The 22,826-nt window shown below is 42.0% G+C and overlaps 1 pseudogene; it reads left to right on the forward strand.

The window, feature by feature from the left end:
* Window positions 1–19,445: 19,445 nt before the first annotated feature.
* On the forward strand, window positions 19,446–19,563 carry LOC124608145 (annotated as a pseudogene).
* The last annotated feature ends 3,263 nt before the right edge of the window (window positions 19,564–22,826 follow it).

The raw sequence follows: 22,826 nt of genomic DNA on the forward strand, positions 1-22,826 counted from the left end.
TAGTAGATGAGTTTTGCTATTTGGGAGCAAAATAACTAATGATTGTCGATGTAAAGAGTATATAAAATGTAGACTGGCAATGGCAAGGAAAGCGTTTCTGAAGAAGAGAAATTTGTTAACATCGAGTATAGATTTCAGTGTCAGGAAGTCCATTCTGAATGTATTCGTATGGAGTGTAGCCATGTATGGAAGTGAAACATGGACTATAAATAACTTAGACAAGATGAGAACCGAAGCTTTTGAAGTGTGGTGCTACAGAATAATGTTGAAAATTACATGCCTAGATTAAGTAACTACTGAAGAGGTACTGAATGGAATTGGGGAGAAGTGGTTTTTGTGGTACAACTTGACTAGAAGAAGGGTTCGGTTGGTAGGACACGTTATGAGACATGAAGGGATCACCAATGTAGTATTGGAGGGAAGCGTGGAGTGTAAAAATCGTAGAGGGAGATCAAGGGATTAATACACTAAGCAGATTCAGAAGCATGTAGGTTGCAGTAGTTATTTGGAGATGAAGAGGCTTGCACAGGATAGGGTAGCATGAAGGGTTGCCTTAAAGCAGTCTCTGGACTGAAGACCATAACAACACAATAATAACAACCACAACAATAATTTTACAGTTCACAATTAAGTGCTTGGCAGAGAGTTCTTTGAACCACTATCACATCACTTCTGTAGTTCTCCACTCTCAAAAAGTGTGAGGAAATAATGACACTAAACCTTACTGTGCAAGAGCTTATGTCTCTTATCAGAATGGCCAAGTCTCCATGTATATCGTGGCAAACAAAATCTCCTGGTATTCAACTGAAGTGGTTGGCGATTGGAATTTCGTGAAACCCCGCCGGAATGTGAAACGACTCAGTTTCAGCGATTTCCTTCTTTGACTCATTTTCCATATCCCGACATAGTCTGGCCTATTTCGTGATAATACAGAACAAGCCGCCAGTCTTCGAACTTTCTCGATCGATTCTGTTAGTTCTTCCTCATAGGGATCCCATAAATTGCTGGAATACTAACGAACAGTTCGGACAAGTGTGCTGTGGGCGGGCACTTTGATTGATTTACTGCATCTTCTACGTATTCTAGCAATAAAACAAGCTTCTAGGGTTTTCTTCCCCACGACGTTCTCTATATGATGGTTACAATTTAAGCTGTTAGTAATCGTAGCGCCTAGATATTTCATTGACTTGACCACCTTTAAATGTGATTGATTTGTCATGTAAACAAATTTGAACTGAATTGTTTGGTATTCACGTAAAAAACCTCACACATTGTCACGTTTTGCATCGTGATGATACACTCTCGACATAATTTTGCAATGCGCATTGCTCTTCTGAGGTTTTTACTAGACGGCAAGATTACCTACCACAAATATAAGAGAAATTTTGTGATTGTCTGCTAAATAGCTTATATATGCAGAAACTACAACCAATATCGTTGTCTACATTGCGAATTATCTGTATCAGTTATCACAAGGGCAATTAGGAGGCGACGACTGCTGCAGTTGCTCGCTCGCTCCATGAAAATGTCTACGCATTGTAAAGAATAAGTGGCAGTAGCTCTCTGTTCCAAACTGGTGCGAAAGTAACATTTTACGTCCTCTATGACAGAGATACAAAAAGCTACATTGTACTGAGAACGATATCTTTAGAAAATTTATCATCATAAGACGTCTCGCTATGTTCAGTAACCAGGTGATCTAGAGTTAAGAAACATAACGTACTGCGGAAGTGCTAATGAACATACACAAATCTCTGTATGAAATTGTATCAGTGGAGACTCTGTTAACTGTGTTTCAGTCAGCAATTACTCTCACACCTACGATGTCGTATTTAGGTTGTAATCTGGTAGAGGTGCTTGAGTTTGACCAAAGACTTCAGGTTTAACGAAGGCAGCCATTCGTTGTATGATCTTACGATAAGACACCAGTTGTATTAGTGTAGTTTCCCGTTAGGGTACAGAACAAAACAGACACAAATACCAGAGAAACTGTCAACAATATATTCCACCTCGGTGTCGGAAACCATCTGATGATGCACAGGTAGTTTTTCATCAACAGGCAAATAGCTACTTGCTCAAAAAATGTTCAAATGTGTGTGAAATCTTATGGGACTTAACTGCTAAGGACATCAGTCGCTAAACTTACACACTACTTAACCTACACTATCCTAAGGACAAACACACACACCCTGCCCGAGGGAGGACTGGAACCTCTGCCAGGACCAGCCGCACAGTCCCTGACTGCAGGGCCCAGAGCGCTCTGCTAATCCCGCGCAGCAGCTACTTGCTAATTATGTGTTAAGCTACATTTAAAGCTCAATCGCTAAAACAAAAGAAACAAATACAAACAAAGGTACACACAAACTAACTTCCTTGGTGGTTGACTGATAAGGGCTGGGTATGCTAATCAGATGTGGGTGACAGATTAGAAGACATGCGGTAGGTGTGTTTGCCAATCACGCTCCTTGGTGTTATCTTCCACGGCACATTTGTTACTCTGTGACTGCAAATCATTACATTTGTTGGCAACAAATTTCAGTTCCAAAGACACATCCCTGTGAAGCAGTACAAAACACAAAACACTGTCTTTCTGGCCCAGGTGAATATCAATAACAATAAATTCTGTGGTCGTATATGTGTCGTTGTTTGAGATAATTTTCGACGTGTCTTACCCACAAATTTCTCCTTATGAAGTTACCATGCAGTGCTCAAATCTTAATTAGGTTGCACTGACTTAGGTTTACGGTGACCTCTTTAAACCTATTACGGCAAATCCAAGATCAGTCCTTTGAAAGGGCTCAGACGACTGCCTTCCCCAGCCTTCCCCGTTCGAAGTCCTACTTCACCCCCAGTCTCGTTTTCGACAAGACGTTGTCCTGTGACCCTCTTTCCTCTCCATAAACCACAGTAGGTCAACTGAAGGCAAATGTCGCACGAAGGTTAATTGGACATCACGCTTGCCAGGTATCGGACACACTGTCGCTGACTATAGTAGCAAATGGCGCAATCGTTCTTCATCAACTTCTATTTGTCTTCCTGACTGAGGTAATTAATTCATCTCAAAATGATAGTACTTGAAACAATCCAACTGGACTTTGTTGATAGCATTCACACCGTACAGGACACAGGCAGTCCGAACTGCGTCCATTGCGTTCACCCTTCTATTAAAAAGAAATAGAAGACGCTGTCACAAATTTTAGACTTCACTCAGTTTCAGACTTCATTTTTTAATTCATAAACGACGCTCCTCATAACGTCAGAAATGAGAAATATTCAAGTTGTGACGGCATGAGCTGTACTGCAAAAGTTAACAAAATTACTCCCAGTGGTTTACCAGTTTTTGACAGGCCCTCTTCACCTCCAGTAACGTTAAGTAAGGAATGCAGGACTGTGCCGTGGTTCCCAATGAATGTTAAACACATTCGTTTGATACCGACTAGAAAACTGTTGGATTAGGTTTGGCCGTCAGAGGCGGCAGTCTCTGCTTGCAGGACCTCTGTCTTTAGTAAGCTTTCTTTCACTAAAAACTCCTACCCAAAAGGCCATGAAGGCCCAAAGGTACCGACCGGCCCCCGGTTCATCCTCAGTCCACAGGCGTCACTGGATGCGTATACGGAGGGGCATGTGGTCAGCACACCGCTCTCCCGGTCGTATGTTAGTTTCCGAGACCGAAGACGCTACTTCTCGATTAAGTAGATCCTCAGTTTTGCCTCACAAGGACTGAGTGCACCCGATTGCCGACAGCGCTCGGCAGACCAGATGTTCACCCATCCAAGTGCTAGCCAAGTCGGACAGCTCTTAGCTTCGGTGATCGGACGGGAACCGGTGCTACCACTGCGGTAAGGACATTGGCGAGCTTTCTCACACCAATTACGTTATTTTAGTATATGAACCAATCATCATATTAGGTCACAGTACCTTAATTTCTGGTTGTAGGTGTCCTTGAGATTTTGAAAATGTTGGTCTGGGATTTAAGTTCTGATACCAATTCTTCTCAGGATTTTAACCCTTTGACATGGTGCTGTCCATTATGTCGTTGTTCCTCACGATGCCAAATTTCTCCAGGTCTCTATGAACGGCGTCATCCTAACTACTAGGGAAAGAGAATTTGAAAATTGACAACTCTTCGTGTGGGGTCGAAAACGACTATATTGGTGAAGAGAGAATAAATATTTCATGTCTGTTCATAGCTATAAGACAATAGGTATCGGTGCCGAACTCGAATTCCTGCCACGCAAGAATCATTTCTGGCTTCGTTTCAGGTTACAATATCACGCTAAAGATGAACATATTTAATATCTGACATTTGATTGTCCTTAGTCAACAATTCATATAGGTACTGGGTTCCGCTCCCCATCCATGATCACAACTTTACTTCATGCCGTGTCACACTTACGCATTGTACTTCATCACATACTTTCTGTGGTTACTTCTCAGGGGTAATCTAAGTTTCATGCCGTTGCCAGTGCAGCACTAAGCTCGTCGTTATTTATTTCCACGTTTGAACATTTGGCCTTGTTATCTGATACTGGTGAAAACTTCGATATTTTAGGTCTCTTTATGCCTAGTCGAATCTCGATCAGACACACAAACTTTGTTCAACAGTGTTCATGAACAGCAATTCTTCGTGTCATTTAACGAGTGTGATAAGACTTCTGCAGTATCACTTAACGTAATGAAGATTAATTTACAGTCGATATGGACTGTTTCTTCTTTAATGACCTGCTACACCTACATTATGTTCGTTGCATTCAGCAGTGGCCCACTTTCTTTGCTGTCAAGTGTACATCCAGTGCGCAGCATTGTGTGGTAGTAAGTCATGGATTATGGCAAAAACAGAACAGAAAAGAATGAAGCCTTTGAGGTGTGGTGTTGACAGATCTGCATCCTCATAGTGGGGCTGCTAGTGGCACTCTTGTCCTACTTGCGCGAAATTTGACTAGACACCACGAAACACGCACATTTGAAAAACGCGAAACATGTATGTTTGAAACATGATTACAGTAGTCTGAAACACGACTGATACAGTGAGAATGGCATGCTAACGCGTATTTTATCTCGTCGCTGATGCGCTTTGCCCTGTACTGAACTTTTGTGACTGTGAAAGTGTTAACTGTCAATAATTTTAAACCAAACCAAAATTACATGAATGTATTGTACGTCAGAAACTGAATCTGATGCAGCAATGGTGATTTGAAATCAATAAAACGAAACTTTATCAGTGTGAAAATAATGGTCCTGTGCTTAATGAATGTTATCCCTGAAATAATACAATTTCTTACCTTTTTCGGCACAATGGTAATGCTCTTCACACTGCTCTCTATTAGTGCTTTAAATTGTACAGTTCGCATACAGCTATTGCGCAAGGCTCTTGCTTGGCCTACATTTTAATTAAATCGAATATGACTGAGACGTTAACTTCTTGAGCAAAATAGTGAATCAAATATGGGAACTGGTATTGACTTCTGGTAAGTAACAATATGGCACTAGCTTCAGAGCTTGTATTTTGACTTTTTACATATTAATAATTCTCACAATTAATACACAATAACTGATTATATATTAACAATTAGCTTCACAAAATCACTGGATGTGAGCGCTATCAACTATCTCAATCATCACTTTGGCGTACGTCCTACCAGTCGTGCAGGCGGGATGAGGTCTTCCTCACTCGCCTCCGCATCGGGCACAGTCCCTTAACGTATGCTTTTTTACTCCGGCGGGAGGACCCCCCCAATCTGCAGTGCTTGTGGCGTCCAGATTACCGTGCGCCACATTTTACTCGACTGTCCTTTATTCTCTGACCAGAGGGCGGTGGTTTCCTTGCCACCGGATTTGCCCTCTATTTTGCAAGACGACGCAACGACTGTGGTTAAGGTCTTACGGTTTTGTGTCCTGTCCAGTTTGTTGCCTCGGATTTTAGGGAGAGGATTTTAATGTGCTGCTGGGTGACTGGCTCAACCAGGTTTTAGGTAAGAGCTCCGCCAGTCACGATTACCTACTTGTTTCACTTCGATTTCTGTTCTCTTTTCCTTGTGTTTCCTTTCCTTTTTTAGTGCGTTTCTTTTCCTCTTGTTTTGCCTCTGTATGTGAGGATTTGGAACTGCGTCAGGCCTGTGTCTTTTAGCCGTTCTCCTTGTTCGCTGTCCGTCTTCGTACCTTCACTACATGTGTTCCTGTTTCTATGCGTTTGGGCGCTGATGACCACGCTGTTTAGCGCTCGAAAACCTCAAACCACACACATACACACGCACACACGAAAACGCGCATTGCATTAGTAACGAAACGACTTTCTTTACCTTAATTATTTCGAACTTCTGTTGAGATCTCTTTTATAGTTAGCAAACATCATTGCATGTTGCAAATTTAAAAAAAATCATCACTGCCCGTAGCGAGTAAGTATATATCAGGACACATCAGATACAACACGTCTTTGAGCTTCAGAATCCTCCATACATCACTCGATCTAATGTTACTCTAACACATTACCCATAAAGCCTTGTACCAGCGATCGCTGTTCAGCAGTGACACTACTGCAAAAATGGTTCAAATGGCTCTGAGCACTATGGGACTCAACATCTATGGTCATCAGTCCCCTAGAACTTAGAACTACTTAAACCTAACGAACCTAAAGACAGCACACAACACCCAGTCATCACGAGGCAGAGAAAATCCCTGACCCCGCCGGGAATCGAGCCCGGGAACCCGGGCGTGGGAAGAGAGAACGCTACCGCACGACCACGAGCTGCGGACAGTGACACTACTACACAACCGATACTACGTTCGACCATCACTGGTTCAGTATAATATTTTCTTATAAAACCTGAATTAATTTACCCTGTGTATATACCTTTCAATCATCTTGCAGCTCTAGAAACATTGCTACCAACTTTTCATTATGTCGTACAGGTCCTTCTTGGTGTTGCGATCATAACAGGAACGTCAGCGAACTTGTACTGTAATGTAACAAAAACAATTAATCCAATTCGCAAATGGTAACCGGTTCTAGTTGTACATAGACCATATTCTGGTCATGTGACTGAAACCGGTTACCATAATTACCATACCACAACAATTACACAGACAATTTGTGATCTGAACTGATTATTTTTTGTTATATTATACTAATATCTTTTGCTAATTTAATTAGTAGCTGCTCTCTTCACCATAAATGTACACAATTCAGCACTATAGTCACTATGGGCTGTCTTTTCATGGCCGTAAATCCCTAGCAGCGCATTTCGCCCTATGGTTATCAAGTATTGCTCGATCTAGCGTCACTTACCCTACCTATTCTGGGATTCTTATCAAGTGTTTTCTCACCCTGTATATGATGGTAGCAGCGGGAAAGGAACATTGTCATTCCTCGAACGCCGCTTCTTTCAGTTAAGATAATACAGTTACATGGAAGAAGCCTGGAGATACTGACAGGTATCAGATAGATTATATAATGGTAAGACAGAGATTTAGGAACCAGGTCTTACATTGTAAGACATTTCCAGGGGCAGATGTGGATTCTGACCACAATCTACTGGTTATGACCTGTAGATTAAAATTGAAGAAACTGCAGAAAGGTGGGAATTTAAGGAGATAGGACCTGGATAAACTGACTAAACCAGAGGTTGTACAGACTTTCAGGGAGAGCATAAGGGAACATTTGACAGGAATGGGGGAAAGAAATACAGTAAAAGAAGAATGGGTAGCTTTGAGGGATGAAGTTGTGACGGCAGCAGAGGATCAAGTAGGTAAAAAGACGAGGGCTAGTAGAAATCCTTGGGTGACAGAAGAAATATTGAATTTATTTGATGAAAGGAGAAAATATAAAAGTGCAGTAAATGAAGCAGGCAAAAAAGAATACAAACGTCTCAAAAATGAGAAGGACAGGAAGTGCAAAATGGCTAAGCAGGGATGGCTAGAGGACAAATGTAAGGATGTTGAGGCTTATCTCACTAGGGGTAAGATAGATGCTGCGTATAGAAAAATTAAAGAGACTTTGGAGAAAAGAGAACCACTTGTATGAATATCAAGAGCTCAGATGGAAACCCATTCTAAGCAAAGAAGGGAAAGCAGAAAGGGGGAAGTAGTATATAGAGGGTCTATACAAGGGCGATGTACTTGAGGACAAAATTATGGAAATGGAAGAGGATGTAGATGAAGATGAAATGGGAGATATAATACTGCGTGAAGAGTTTGACTGAGCACTGAAAGACCTGAGTCGAAACAAGGCCCCGGGAGTAGACAAAATTCCATTAGAACTACTGACAGCCTTGGGAGAGCCAGTCCTGAAGAAACTCTACCATCTGGTGAGCAAGGTCTATGAAACAGGCGAAATACCCTCGGACTTCAAGAAGAATATAATAATTCAAATCCCAAAGAAAGCAGGTGTTGACAAATGTGAAAATTACCGAACTAACAGTTTAATAAGTCACGGCTGCAGAATACTAACGCGGATTCTTTACAGACGAATGGAAAAACTAGTAGAAGCCGACCTCGGGGAAGATCAGTTTGGGTTCCGTAGAAATGTTGGAACACGTGAGGCAATACTGTCCCTACGACTTATCTTAGAAGCTAGATTAAGAAAAGGCAAACCTACGACTCTAGCATTTGTAGACTTGGAGAAAGCTTTTGACAATGTTGATTGGAATACGCTGTTTCAAATTCTGAAGGTAGCAGGGGTAAAATACAGGGAGCGAAAGGCTATTTACAATTTGTACAGAACGTAGATGGCAGTCATAAGAGTCGAGGGACATGAAAGGGAAGCAGTGGTTGGGAAGGGAGTGAGACAGGGTTGTAGTCTCTCCCCAATGTTATTCAATCTGTATATTGAGCAAGCAGTAAAGAAAAAAAAAACAAAAAATTCGGAGTAGGTATTAAAATCCATAGAAAAGAAATAAAAACTGTGAGGTTCGCCGATGACATTGTAATTCTGTCAGAAACAGCAAAGGACTTGGAATAGCAGTTGAATGGAATGGATAGTGTCTTGAAAGGAGGATATAAGATGAACATCAACAAAAGCAAAACGAGGATAATGGAATGTAGTCAAATTAAATCGGGTGATGCTGAGGGAATTACATTAGGAAATGAGACACTTAAAGTAGTAAAGGAGTTTAGCTATTTAGGGAGTAAAATAACTGATGATGGTCGAAGTAGAGAGGATATAAAATGTAGACTGGCAATGGCAAGGAAAGTGTTTCTGAAGAAGAAAATTTTCTTAACATCGAGTATAGATTTGAATGTCAGCAAGTCGTTTCTGAAAGTATTTGTATGGAGTGTAGCCATGTATGGAAGTGAAACGTGGACAATAAATAGTTTAGACAAGAAGAGAATAGAAGCTTTCGAAATGTGGTGCTACAGAAGAATGCTGAAAATTAGATGGGTAGATCACATAATTAATGAGGAAGTATTGAATAGGATTGGGGAGTAGAGAAGTTTGTTTCACAACTTGATTAGAAGAAGGGATCAGTTGGTAGGACATGTGTTGAGGCATCAAGGGATCCCCAATTTAGTATTGGAGGGCAGTGTGGAGGGTAAAAATCGTAGAGGGAGACCAAGAGATGAATACACTAAGCAAATTCAGAAGGATGGAGGTTGCAGTAGGTACTGGGAGATGAAGAGGCTTGCACAGGATAGAGTAGCATGGAGAGCTGCATCAAACCAGTCTCAGGACTGAAGACCACAACAACAACAATATAGTTACAATTTCGTATGGGGTACATTGACCTGTCACGAATCCCGTGGGACATCTCTGAATTCCTTTGATGGTTGCTGTCATGACTACTGGATAAGGGCTCCAAAGGCTGGGGAAATACTCTGGGATTGATCACACTAGGTTCCTGTACGCACAACATTCTAGCAGAACTCTCCTGCAAATCTAAAACTTTTATTCGACTTCCGTTATACTGCTTATATGTGGTGTCATTTCATTTCACAACATGCTTTATGCTTAAATACTTCTACAATGTGACGAACTAAAAATGTTCGGCACTAAACAAATACTGGTTGTTCTTCCTATTTGTTTCCTTATCCATCATTTGTGCATTGTGGGAACAAAATAGGTCGTTTTGTGTTTACTTGGAGTGCATCTGATTTTTCTTTTGCTTTGTAAGGGCGCCGACAGCGTATAACACTATCCATTATTACCGCGAGAATAAGTCCCTAGTAATTTTAGCCCTTTAACACGAATTTCCATTGACCGTGAACGTGGGACAGTGGCATTAATCGGACAAGGTTCAGTCCACAGAAGGGGAGCAGTAGTTATATTATAGCGAGATTGATCCAATGTTATGCTGTTGTAAAGTAATATTGCAGCGACGTAAATAAAAAACGGTCACCAGCCAGTAATTTCAGACGAATGTACTGTTAATATAGAATGCCATCTGCTGTACGAGGTTTAAATTAGACGAAAACAGTTTCTAAATTAGACACAGAACAACAGCTCAATGTAGCAAGTAGTGGTAAGGTAGTTAGTTATGAGCAGCATAGATAATAGCTTAAAATGTTTTGGCACCAAACTATCTGACACTACCGTGTTCTGCCTGTGCTACAACAAAAAAGATAACGTTCATTACACAGAACCATTACGTAAGGGAGGAGTGCTACTAATTTGAACATCAGGTGGCTTTAACACTTCAGTATTGAAATTAAAATAAAAATGATTATCAATTTGTTGCATTAACTAACGTAATTAATGCGGATTTTCAAGTGGAGCATATAAGTCTTCGAATGAGCAGACATGAACGAAACATGAGGACCCTGGATCTCTTATGCTTTTAATAAGTTGTAGTCAGTTATATTTTCAAGAAGACACATGTCTCTAGAGTGATTACTTCACCTCGTAAATACTTTAACTGTAAGAATTACGGAACTACTAGCACAACAGATGGCAGAAACTGTTTTGTCTATTGACTTGGTTCAGGACTATCACTACAAGCAAGAAACGTACACAAATATAATTATACGATTAAAGCACTGTTACAAATTTGCGAAGTAAATAATAATTGTTTAGGTGTGTGATAACCTATAATTTCTCTTACAATCACAACCACTTTTTATTACCTTTGGTGCTGGACAAGGGTTCTAATCAGACTGAAAATTAAATGATATAATTAGTGTACTTTCATTGCACTCATTATTTTGAAATGCATGATCTGTTCACTTTGCTGATGGTGTGGAGCAAATCATACAAAAGAGTAACTGAACACTTGAGGGGACATTTACTCCACAAAAGTAAATAGACACGTTTCAAACAGTAAGGATTCTGAAGTCGATTACAATTCTGATACTCGGAAATATTTTGGCACTAGGAACAGGAACCTTCCAGGTAAAGGACAGAGGAGAAATCAGTACTGTTGAAACGAAATTAAAATTATAGCAATTATTATTTGAGCATCAAGCAAATGACTAGTCCTTGCAAATAAATACAATACTAAACTTTAATTGCATTGAAAGTGATGGCTGTAGCCATCTTCTGTGGTATAAATATGAAGTCGTCATAGAGTATCATGGCTCCTGATGTAGTACTGCTCTGTAAATTGTCCTCTTGGGGTAGGAATTTTATAATTCAGAGCAAAACAATAAATGCAATTATCTAATAGCCAATATACATTCGCATCATAGGCACAAATAATCCAGTCTCGCTGTTATCCTTATCTCTTTCAGTACTAAAGTTGTGAAATGTTTGCATGCTATCCCACGACCATAAGTGCCACAAATATTTCCTGTGGTTCTTCCCGCCAAAGCACCTTTAACATTCCCGCCAGCAGTTTACCATTGAAGAGAGATTTCCCTCCAGGTTCTACATCTGTATAGACCCACACGCGCTATGCATGAACGAATTTTGCGCTCATAGCTTTGACATATTAGTATCACAAACACATAGTTTCAAAAGAAACATTCGCGTATCACTTCTTGTTAAACAGCTTTACTTAAAAGAAAAACAATTATTTCTCTATGTGTTGAACCAAAGAACAGAGTAACACAGATATTACGTTATACACTGAAAAACATATAAGTTACATGAAACAAATGCAATCGATATTGAACATAAGTGTTATAAGAATTTCGGAACATATACTGTGTTTGACCATGATGAATTGCTTTCAAGGTAACGGTCTATCGACCCAGAGTCAGCACCGATTCCGAAAATATCGTTCTTTTGAAACACAACTAGCTCTTTGTTCGCACGAATATTGAGTGCTATGGAAAGGGTATCTCAGATTGGTTCCATAATTCAGAATTTCCAGAACCCCTTTGACACCATTCCTCGCAAATTCGACGTTCCCCAAGAAAATGTTACAGGTCCTCTGCTGTTGATAACCTACATAAACGATTTGGGAGATAACCTGAGCAGCTCTATTAGATTTTTTGCCGATGATTCTGTCGTTTACAGTCTAACAAAGACATCGCAAGATAAAAACCAATTACTTAAACACGGTAATTTAATGGTGCGAAATGCGGCAACTGTCTCTCAACAATATAAATTCTGAGGTCATCCACATGAGGACAAAAATAAACCCGTTCCATTTCCATCACACGACAAGTCACACTAATTTAAAGGCTGTCAATTCGACTAAATACCTAGGAATTAGAACTACGAAAAAGTTATGTTGAAACGATCACATATATAATATTGTGGTGAATGCAAACCAAAGGCTAAGTTTTATTTACAGAACACTTAGAAGATGCAACAGGTTTACTAAAGAGACTGCCTACATCGCAATTGTTCGTTCTCCGCTGGAGTATTTCTGTGCTGTGTGGGATCCTTAACAGATGGGATTGACGGAGGACATCACGAAAGAGTTCTAGGAAGAGCAACTCGTTTCGTACTATCGAGAAGTAGGGGACAGAGGGTCACGCATATGATAAGCGAGTTTCGATGGCAATCAGTAAAAAAATAAAGATTTTCTCGTTGTGGTGAAGTTTCACGAAATATCAGTCACCAGCATTAGTTGTTGGATAAGGGTTCCTTTGTCCCACGCTGTTAGAGAGTGGAGCGGTAGAGAAATAGTCTGCCAAGGACGTAAGAGTGAATTACAGAGTAGTCATGCAAATGTAGATGTAGAAGTGGTGCGCCCAACCACGACCCTCGACACAGAAGTGTCACGTAGTCGTATTTTCAGATGAGTTCCAGTTGTGCGTACAACATCACGATGGACATAACGGTGTGAGGAGGCTTCATCATGAACGACCATTGTCAAGATTATATTTGTTATTTTCAAATGGTCTCTTACCGGTTGTTATGACGTAAATTGCCACTGCATACACAATGCTATCAGTTCTGGTCAGCATAACCGGTAGGTTGGACGGCAAACGCTGCTTTTGTACCGAGTTAAGGCGCTGGCGTCAATAGTCAAATGTTCATCGAGCTAATAGCTTACCTGAAGACGTAAGTGCGAGGGTCTCTTGGTTCTTAGTTGAAATATGGTCTTAGAAATATCTAGGAATACCTGTTCACCTGTGTACTGTTTGCAGGTTTGCAACGTAGCATGCATGAACAAAAGGTCTCAAAGAACTCGTTCTCGACCAGAAACAAGTTTATCAACGGGTACTCCAGAGTGGAATGTAGTCACGATGCTGTCCCTCTGAGCGACACCTGCAGCTGTGTGTGTGGGGGGTTGCAGTCAAACGGTGTTCTCTCGCGGAGAAAGCAAGCAGAGCGCGGTGACTCTGGCTCTTCCGTCGGCACACAAAGCCAGCACACAGCCCACCTCTCCTTGCGGCGAGCCGCCGGCTGCATTCGGATCTCGGGGGGATTTCCCTTCCACGTCCCCGTTGCCGCGGCTTCCGCTAGCTCACAAACAGCCGACGATACGTGATACCTCCGTGTACGATGTGAACTCCGGGGCGTAAAAGGAAGACCAGAGATTTCGGATTTATTTGTAGATCATATTAAACATGTCTTTTGACGTCTCGGCATTTTATTTGATTCTATAGTAAGTTTCTTATATATCTTACTACTGATGTGGCTATTGTTACCCAACCAAGTATCCTACTGTTTTTTTTATGCTTCCTTATTATTATCCCGAACGTTAAAATACGAGGGCAGTTCAATAAGTAATGCAACACATTTTTTTCTGAAACAGGGGTTGTTTTATTCAGCATTGAAATACACCAGGTTATTCCCCAATCTTTTAGCTACACAACACTATTTTTCAACGTAATCTCCATTCAATGCTACGGCCTTACGCCACCTTGAAATGAGGGCCTGTATGCCTGCACGGTACCATTCCACTGGTCGATGTCGGAGCCAACGTCGTACTGCATCAATAACTTCATCATCCGCGTAGTGCCTCCCACAGATTGCGTCCTTCATTGGGCCAAACATATGGAAATGCGACGGTGCGAGATCGGGGCTGTAGGGTGCATGAGGAAGAACAGTCCACTGAAGTTTTGTGAGCTCCTCTCGGGTGCGAAGACTTGTGTGAGGTCTTGCGTTGTCATGAAGAAGGAGAAGTTCGTTCAGATTTTTGTGCCTACGAACACGCTGAAGTCGTTTCTTCAATTTCTGAAGAGTAGCACAATACACTTCAGAGTTGATCGTTTGACCATGGGGAAGGACATCGAACAGAATAACCCCTTCAGCGTCCCAGAAGACTGTAACCATGACTTTACCGGCTGAGGGTATGGCTTTAAACTTTTTCTTGGTAGGGGAGTAGGTGTGGCGCCACTCCATTGATTGCCGTTTTGTTTCAGGTTCGAAGTGATGAACCCATGTTTCATCGCCTGTAACAATCTTTGACAAGAAATTGTCACCGTCAGCCACATGACGAGCAAGCAATTCCGCACAGATGGTTCTCCTTTACTCTTTATGGTGTTCGGTTAGACAACGAGGGACCCAGCGGGAACAAACCTTTGAATATGCCAACTGGTGAACAATTGTGACAGCACTACCAACAGAGATGTCAAGTTGAGCACTCAATTGTTTGATGGTGATCCGTCGATCATCTCGAACGAGTGCGTTCGCACGCTCCGCCATTGCAGGAGATCAGACAGTCTTGCTTGACCTTGCGGCGATGATGACACACGCTTTGCCCAACGACTCACCGTGCTTTTGTCCACTGCCAGATCACCGTAGACATTCTGCAAGCGCCTATGAATATCTGAGATGCCCCGGTTTTCCGCCAAAAGAAACTCGATCACTGCCCGTTGTTTGCAACGCACATCCGTTACAGACGCCATTTTAACAGCTCCGTACAGCGCTGCCACCTGTCGGAAGTCAATGAAAGTATACGAGACGAAGCGGAAATGTTTGAAAATATTCCACAAGAAATTTCCGGTTTTTTCAACCAAAATTGGCCGAGGAAAAAAATGTGTTGAATTTACTTATTGAACTGCCCTCGTACATTGCATAGTTGGGCAAGAGATGCAACGATCGTAGTCGAACTTACGTAATTTAATTGCGTATTTCTCAATATGAGGACTACTTTTATTAACTTCCACGGGCTCTTTGGCCAATTGTCATCTTCAAATGGACATGAAGTGCACTGAAATTTTCCTAAAAATTGTTGGTAAGAATGCTTGATCTGGACCAACGAGTTGTTTTTTATCACTCTACTCTATAAGCTTTTGAAAAATTTGCAGAAACGTGAGAGGAACTTAATAAAATGCTCTGCCTGACAAAGAAAGTGAAGCAGTGACAAAACGGTATGAAACCTCATGGGTTGGGAGAGTAAGTCATGTGATTTCAGCGATTACAAAAGCGAGTCACATTTACAAGGAACTTGGCAAGGGCCATTTGTCAGTACGACGTTGCACCCCTTGGACCTGGATGCATTCATTGATTCGGATTGGAAGGGCGTCCTAATGCGTTAGTATCCTCTCCCCAAAGAACTGATCTTGATATCCTGGATACGGGCACTGGGAAATCGGCGTCCGGGCAGGTACCACACATGTTATATCAAGGAGAGATAATGAGATCTCGATGGCCATGAAAGTACCTCTACTTAACACACACACTTCAAAGAGACACGTGCATTCTGAACGAGTAATATCCTACCGGAAAATACCATACTTGAGGACTAGGATTGTCGAGACGTACTGCTGTGCTATGACCAGAAGTTACAGCCAATCCCTCCCGTCATCATATCAACTAAATGCATCAATATGAACCGTTTTCATGAAAGTACATACAACCAAGTTTGTATGGAGTGCTGAGGGCGCCGTTCCTACTCGCACTTGCCCAGATTTTTTTTCTCTTTTCTGACTTTCTGTGCCATATGGATCGCATAAACTCTGTTAAAAGAGAATGACAGTTTTTAAATTAATTTTTTGCCTTTTTGCAGTCCGCTTACCCCCCCCCCCCCCCATTATTTTTCCTGGGTGTGTACGACTATAAGTAATTGCAAGTTCGTTCTAATGGATCCAGAATTCTTTATAGAGCTGAGCTGTAAGTTTGTACAGCCGCCATAACCTTTAGACTGCTTGAGGTAGAACCAAAGATACTGGCCAATCAATCGTAAAATGCGTTTTAGACAGGTACGTGCCGAGTAAAACTGTGAGGGACGGGAAAAACCCACCGTGGTACAACAACAAAGTTAGGAAACTACTGCAAAAGCAAAGAGAGCTTCACTCCAAGTTTAAACGCAGCCAAAACCTCTCAGACAAACAGAAGCTAAACGATGTCAAAGTTAGCGTAAGGAGGGCTATGCGTGAAGCGTTCAGTGAATTCGAAAGTAAAATTCTATGTACCGACTTGACAGAAAATCCTAGGAAGTTCTGGTCTTACGTTAAATCAGTAAGTGGCTCGAAACAGCATATCCAGACACTCCGGGATGATGATGGCATTGAAACAGAGGATGACACGCGTAAAGCTGAAATACTAAACACCTTTTTCCAAAGCTGTTTCACAGAGGAAGACCGCACTGCAATTCCTTCTCTAAATCCTCGCACAAACGAAATAATGGCTGACATCGAAATAAGTGTCCAAGGAATAGAAAAGCAACTGGAATCACTCAATAGAGGAAAGTCCACTGGACCTGACGGGATACCAATTCGATTCTACACAGAGTACGCGAAAGAACTTGCCCCCCTTCTAACAGCTGTGTACCACAAGTCTCTAGAGGAACGGAGGGTTCCAAATGATTGGAAAAGAGCACAGGTAGTCCCAGTCTTCCAGAAGGGTCGTCGAGGGGATGCCCAAAACTATAGACTTATATCTCTGATATCGATTTGTTGTAGAATTTTAGAACATGTTTTTTGCTCGAGTATCATGTCGTTTTTGGAAACCCAGAATCTACTACGTAGGAATCAACATGGATTCCGGAAAAAGCGATCGTGTGAGACCCAACTCGCTTTATTTGTTCATGAGACCCAGAAAATATTAGATACAGGCTCTCAGGTAGATGCTATTTTTCTTGACTTCCGGAAGGCGTTCGATACAGTTCCGCACTGTCGCCTGATAAACAAAGTAAGAGCTTACGGAATATCAGACCAGCTGTGTGGCTGGATTGAAGAGTTTTTAGCAAACAGAACACAGCATGTTGTTATCAATGGAGAGACGTCTACAGACGTTAAAGTAACCTCTGGCGTGCCACAGGGGAGTGTTATGGGACCATTGCTTTTCACAGTATATATAAATGACCTAGCAGATAGTGTCGGAAGTTCCATGCGGCTTTTCGCGGATGATGCTGTAGTATACAGAGAAGTTGCAGCATTAGAAAATTGTAGCGAAATGCAGGAAGATCTGCAGCGGATAGGCACTTGGTGCAGGGAGTCGCAACTGTCCCTTAACATAGACAAATGTAATGTATTGCGAATACATAGAAAGAAGGATCCGTTATTGTATGATTATATGATAGTGGAACAAACACTGGTAGCAGTTACTTCTGTAAAATATCTGGGAGTATGCGTGCGGAACGATTTGAAGTGGAACGATCATATAAAATTAATTGTTGGTAAGGCGGGTACCAGGTTGAGATTCATTGGGAGAGTCCTTAGAAAATGTAGTCCATCAACAAAGGAGGTGGCTTACAAAACACTCGTTCGACCTATACTTGAGTATTGCTCATCAGTGTGGGATCCGTACCAGATCGGTTTGACGGAGGAGATAGAGAAGATCCAAAGAAGAGCGGTGCGTTTCGTGACAGGGTTATTTGGTAACCGTGATAGCGTTACGGAGATGTTTAATAAACTCAAGTGGCAGACTCTGCAAGAGAGGCGCTCTGCATCGCGGTGTAGATTGCTCGCCAGGTTTCGAGAGGGTGCGTTTCTGGATGAGGTATCGAATATATTGCTTCCCCCTACTTATACCTCCCGAGGAGATCACGAATGTAAAATTAGAGAGATTAGAGCGCGCACGGAGGCTTTCAGTCAGTCGTTCTTCCCGCGAACCATACGCGACTGGAACAGGAAAGGGAGGTAATGACAGTGGCACGTAAAATGCCCTCCGCCACACACCTTTGGGTGGCTTGCGGAGTATAAATGTAGATGTAGATGTAGATACAGCGTATGTCTCGTTTCGCTGACTACAACATGTCCGTTGTTTGGTAAACACACGCTCCAAACAAGGAACTCAGCACTGTTCGTTAGGACGTGGTGGCTCACAGATGTGCTCTGCGAGTATTTCTCTGCCATGATGGACAAAGAATACCTTCAAATTATTTCTGTTTGTGTTTGACATTAAGTTAGAACAGTTTTTCACAGAGAGAAACCGTAGCCATCACGTGTTCTGGTTATTCTGAAATATTCTTTGGTTAAATCCATGGGTTTTGTGAAGTTCCTTCGGCGTTGCTTTGTCTTGATAGAATGACCGTTAAACGTGGAGTCGTGTGGCCTGTTTGCAGTGTAATGGTGAGGGGTATTCCGTGCATCGGGTTTCCCTGTTCTTGCAATCTGCGAATTACTTTCTATCCATTGGATTTCTTCCATTTTTAGTGGCCATTCCTTTGTGAAAACTGGTTTTTGGTCATCAGTCAACCAAGTGTCTTTCAGTTCAAACCAGACTTCTCGTGGTCTTGTTTAATAAATAGATCTTTCTCCTCAGAGCTCAACTAGTACCCACATTCACATATTACTCTGATTTATTTTGAAGCTTCACAGTTTACCGTGAATTTACAAAAATTGTTTGATTTTCGGCCTTCATCCCCGACCAGTTAGTTGTTGTATATGACGGTTCCATATACCTTTCGAAAATTTCTGTCTATTAATGAATTGTATTGTACATGTTGGTGGTCAGTCCCACTAGCCCAATTAGACATACCCTTCTGAAACACTTCAGTACCCTCTAGGTTCCGCAGAGTAGTTAGGCAGCTAGTTTAGAATGGTTGAACCTGTTCATGCTCCCGTACGAATGGTTCATGCGAGCACCCTCTCTGGTACCCATTTTAATCGTCCGATGCTCATGAGGATATCTGTTCTGAATTAAGTTCCACTTTTCGTGTTTTTATATTGCTTTGCAAGAAAGTCCTATTCATTTAGGGATCGTTTTTATAGCTATTATATCAACTTGAGGCAACGGCATTGCCGCAGTGGATACACCGGTTCCCGTGAGATCACCGAAGTTAAGCGCTGTTGGGCGTGACTGGCACTTGGATGGGAGACCATCCAGGCCGCCATGCGTTGTTGCCATTTTTCGGGGTGTACTCAGCCTCGTGATGCCAATTGAGGACCGAATAGTATCGGCTTCGGTCAAGAATACCATCATAACGACCATGAGTGCCGTGTGCTAACCCCACGTCCCTCCTATACGCATCATCCACTGAGGATGACACGGCGGTCGGATGGTCCCGGCAGGCCACTTGTGGCCTGAAGACGGAGTGCCTTTAATATATCAACTTAGTTTTATAATCTCGATATGCGGAATGTATTCCACGGACGCGGTTTCAATGATAAAGTTAATTTAATGAATTAATTTTGTGATCAATAGATATTTCGATGAATATTCACAACAGAGCGTTTCATCTCCATTTCACCTTCTAATCACTTTGAGGCCACCAAAAGGGGCGCAGTTTGAATCTGAGCATTGGGAATAGAGATTAGGAAAAGGAAGACGAACTTTGTGCAAAATCGACGACTGCATTGCTGACGTCATTATTTTCTGCTGCTACCTTTAAGTCTACTGAACATTCAGTTGGTTCCTGCAGGCACTATCCATAGTGCATCAGAAACAGAGCTGTTAATAATCACATTATTGGGCCGATTGTGCGACACATTTTTAAATGTTTCTGATTGGCACACAAGACAGTGAGGACTACGTGCACGAGTGAGTCCTGACTACGATAGAAGGTCACGGAGGGTTAGTTTTATTGCTAGTTTTCAGCTATATTAGTGGAGCAGGAATGAGTGTGGAATGCTTCCAGAGACATTGGCTGCGAATGGGGAAATGCACAGACACAAGCAAAGTTAACAAAGGGAATATAGTGACTTGTACGTAGACTCCTGGAAACCATGCCACGAAAACTCGTTGCTGTATCGCATTTCAAAGGTGGATGACACGTTACTGAATATACTGTCATATTTGATTGGCTAATCAGTGTAAGAGTCATCTTCAGTGGCCGGCCGGTGTGGCCGTGCGGTTCTAGGCGCTTCAGTCTGGAATCGTGTGACCGCTACGGGCGCAGGTTCGAATCCTGCCTCAGGCATGGATGTGTGTGACGTCCTAAAGTTGGTTAGGTTTAATTAGCTCTAAGTTATAGGCGACTGATGACCTCAGAAGCTAAGTCGCATAGTGCTCAGAGCCAAGCCAAGTCATCTTCAGTGAGTCTCATTTTATTTCAGAAGCTGTCATGTCATTTTTTCCATTTTCTTTAGCAAGACATAAAACACATATAAGAAAACCAAATTGGACAAGCCCACAATTAAATTTAATGTACACAGATAAGTAAAAATGCACTAAAGATGACACAGAGGTAACAAATCATATTGTCGTAAAGAATTAAGACAGGGAGAATGTTCTCTTTTGCAGAAACTGGAGTTCTACAATAAAATTTAATTTCTAAACATGGAAAAATGGCAGCAGGTGTGTCCAAACTCAGCAGAAATTGTGAGTCCCACTAATGTGGAAATCTTACTTATCTTATTTGTCGTCCTGAAACCATTCAGAAGAGGATGCAAACTCTATTAAAACAAAGTATTGTACCAATATATAATGACCACTGCCCACCGCAAGACTGAAAACGGCATAGTGTCATTATGAGCGTGCGGCGGTAGAAGAAGTACAATGGGGTTACTAAAGTCATGGGATAACTCTTGATAACGTGCCGGACTTATTATGTCCTCCGTAGTGCAGAAACACTACGTGGCATGATCTCAACAATCCGTTGAAAGTTCCTGCAGAAATATTGATTCATGCTTCCTCAACAGCCAAACATAAATGCGAAAGCGTAGCCAGTGCAATATTTTCTGCACCAACTGACCTTTCGACCATTTCACAAAAATATTCGATGGGTTTCACGTCGGGTGATCTGGATGACCGAACCATTCACTCGAATTGTGCAGCATGTTCTTCAAATCATTTGCGAACAATCGTGGTCCGGTGACTTGGTGCATTGACATCCATAAGAATTGCAACGTTGTTTGGGAATATGAAGTCCATGAATGACCACAGATGGTCTCCGAATAGTCGAACGTAAACATTTCCAGTCAATAAAGATTCATATGGACTAGAGGACCTGGTCCATTCCATGTAAGCATTATCCTCACCATTAAGCAGCCACCACCACCTTGTACGATACCTTGTTGTCAAATTGGGTGCAAGGCTTTGTAGGGTGTGTGCCACACTCGAACCGCACCATCAGCTCTTACCAACTGTAATCGGGACTAATCCGAGCAGGTCACGGTTTTCCACTCGTCTAGGGTCCAATCGATAAGACTACGAGATCAGGAAAGGCACTGCATGCCATGTTATATGGTTAACAAAGGCAGTCGACGGTCGTCTGCTGCCACAGCCCATTAACGCTAAATTTCGCCGTACTGTCCTAATGGATACGTACGATCTTTGACATAAAACTCGACCGGCGGCTGGCCGCTGGAGAGGCTAAGTCCGCGCCGATCGCGACATGGGACAAATAAACTGACCAGTCCGCTAATTCTCTAAGTCCGGGTATCTGCACAATCTGGCATCATTGTAGACTGCGGCACTTCCTGGAGGAAGGCTTGCTCGCATTAGAGACAACGTACGCTGTTCATGCCAGTGGTCTAGCGGTAGCATGCGTTGTTCCTATGTACAATGTCTGTGGATCGAGACCAGCTGGCGCAGAAGATTTTTATAGCCTCTTCTGTCGGAATGCTGAAGACGTGAATTTAGTGGTAGCGCAGAATCAATCTATTTCACTTTCTCACACACACATAACTAAATTTTAACTAGTAACCATTTTGCGATAGATTTCTCGCAGACTGTCTTCCTCGGAGCTCCGTGTGCGGCAAAGCTCCGGGATCCATTTGCTGGCTACCGGCAGCAGCCGTGGCGACAGAGGCGGCGCTGCACTCCCCCGTTCTTTATCGGAAGCGCCTGCTACCGCTCATCGCTTTTCATAATTTAAAACGCTTTATTATTATTAAATCTTGCTCCACAGAAAATTTCTACTATTTCCATTCGAGCTCGAAAGCAATGAAGATCATTGTATTACATTAATCGGCAAGAGCTGAGTATGGCTCGAAATTAATTTCATAGACTGGGCGAAATAAAACCACTTCACTACTTTCGATGAATTTATGAATGTTTCATACCTCCTTTCTTTTTCTTTTAAAGTTATTTATTTGTGCAACTTTTGACCAATATTCGGATGCTTTCGTCAAGGCAGAGTGAGCGTCTGTGGTGTAAAGTGTATTACAGCTTTTGTTTCATTCCTTCTGGTAAGTCTATGCGATAAACTGTGTGAATACCTTGCAAT

Source organism: Schistocerca americana, chromosome 3 (genome assembly GCF_021461395.2).
Source record: "Schistocerca americana isolate TAMUIC-IGC-003095 chromosome 3, iqSchAmer2.1, whole genome shotgun sequence".
NCBI lineage: Eukaryota > Metazoa > Arthropoda > Insecta > Orthoptera > Acrididae > Schistocerca > Schistocerca americana.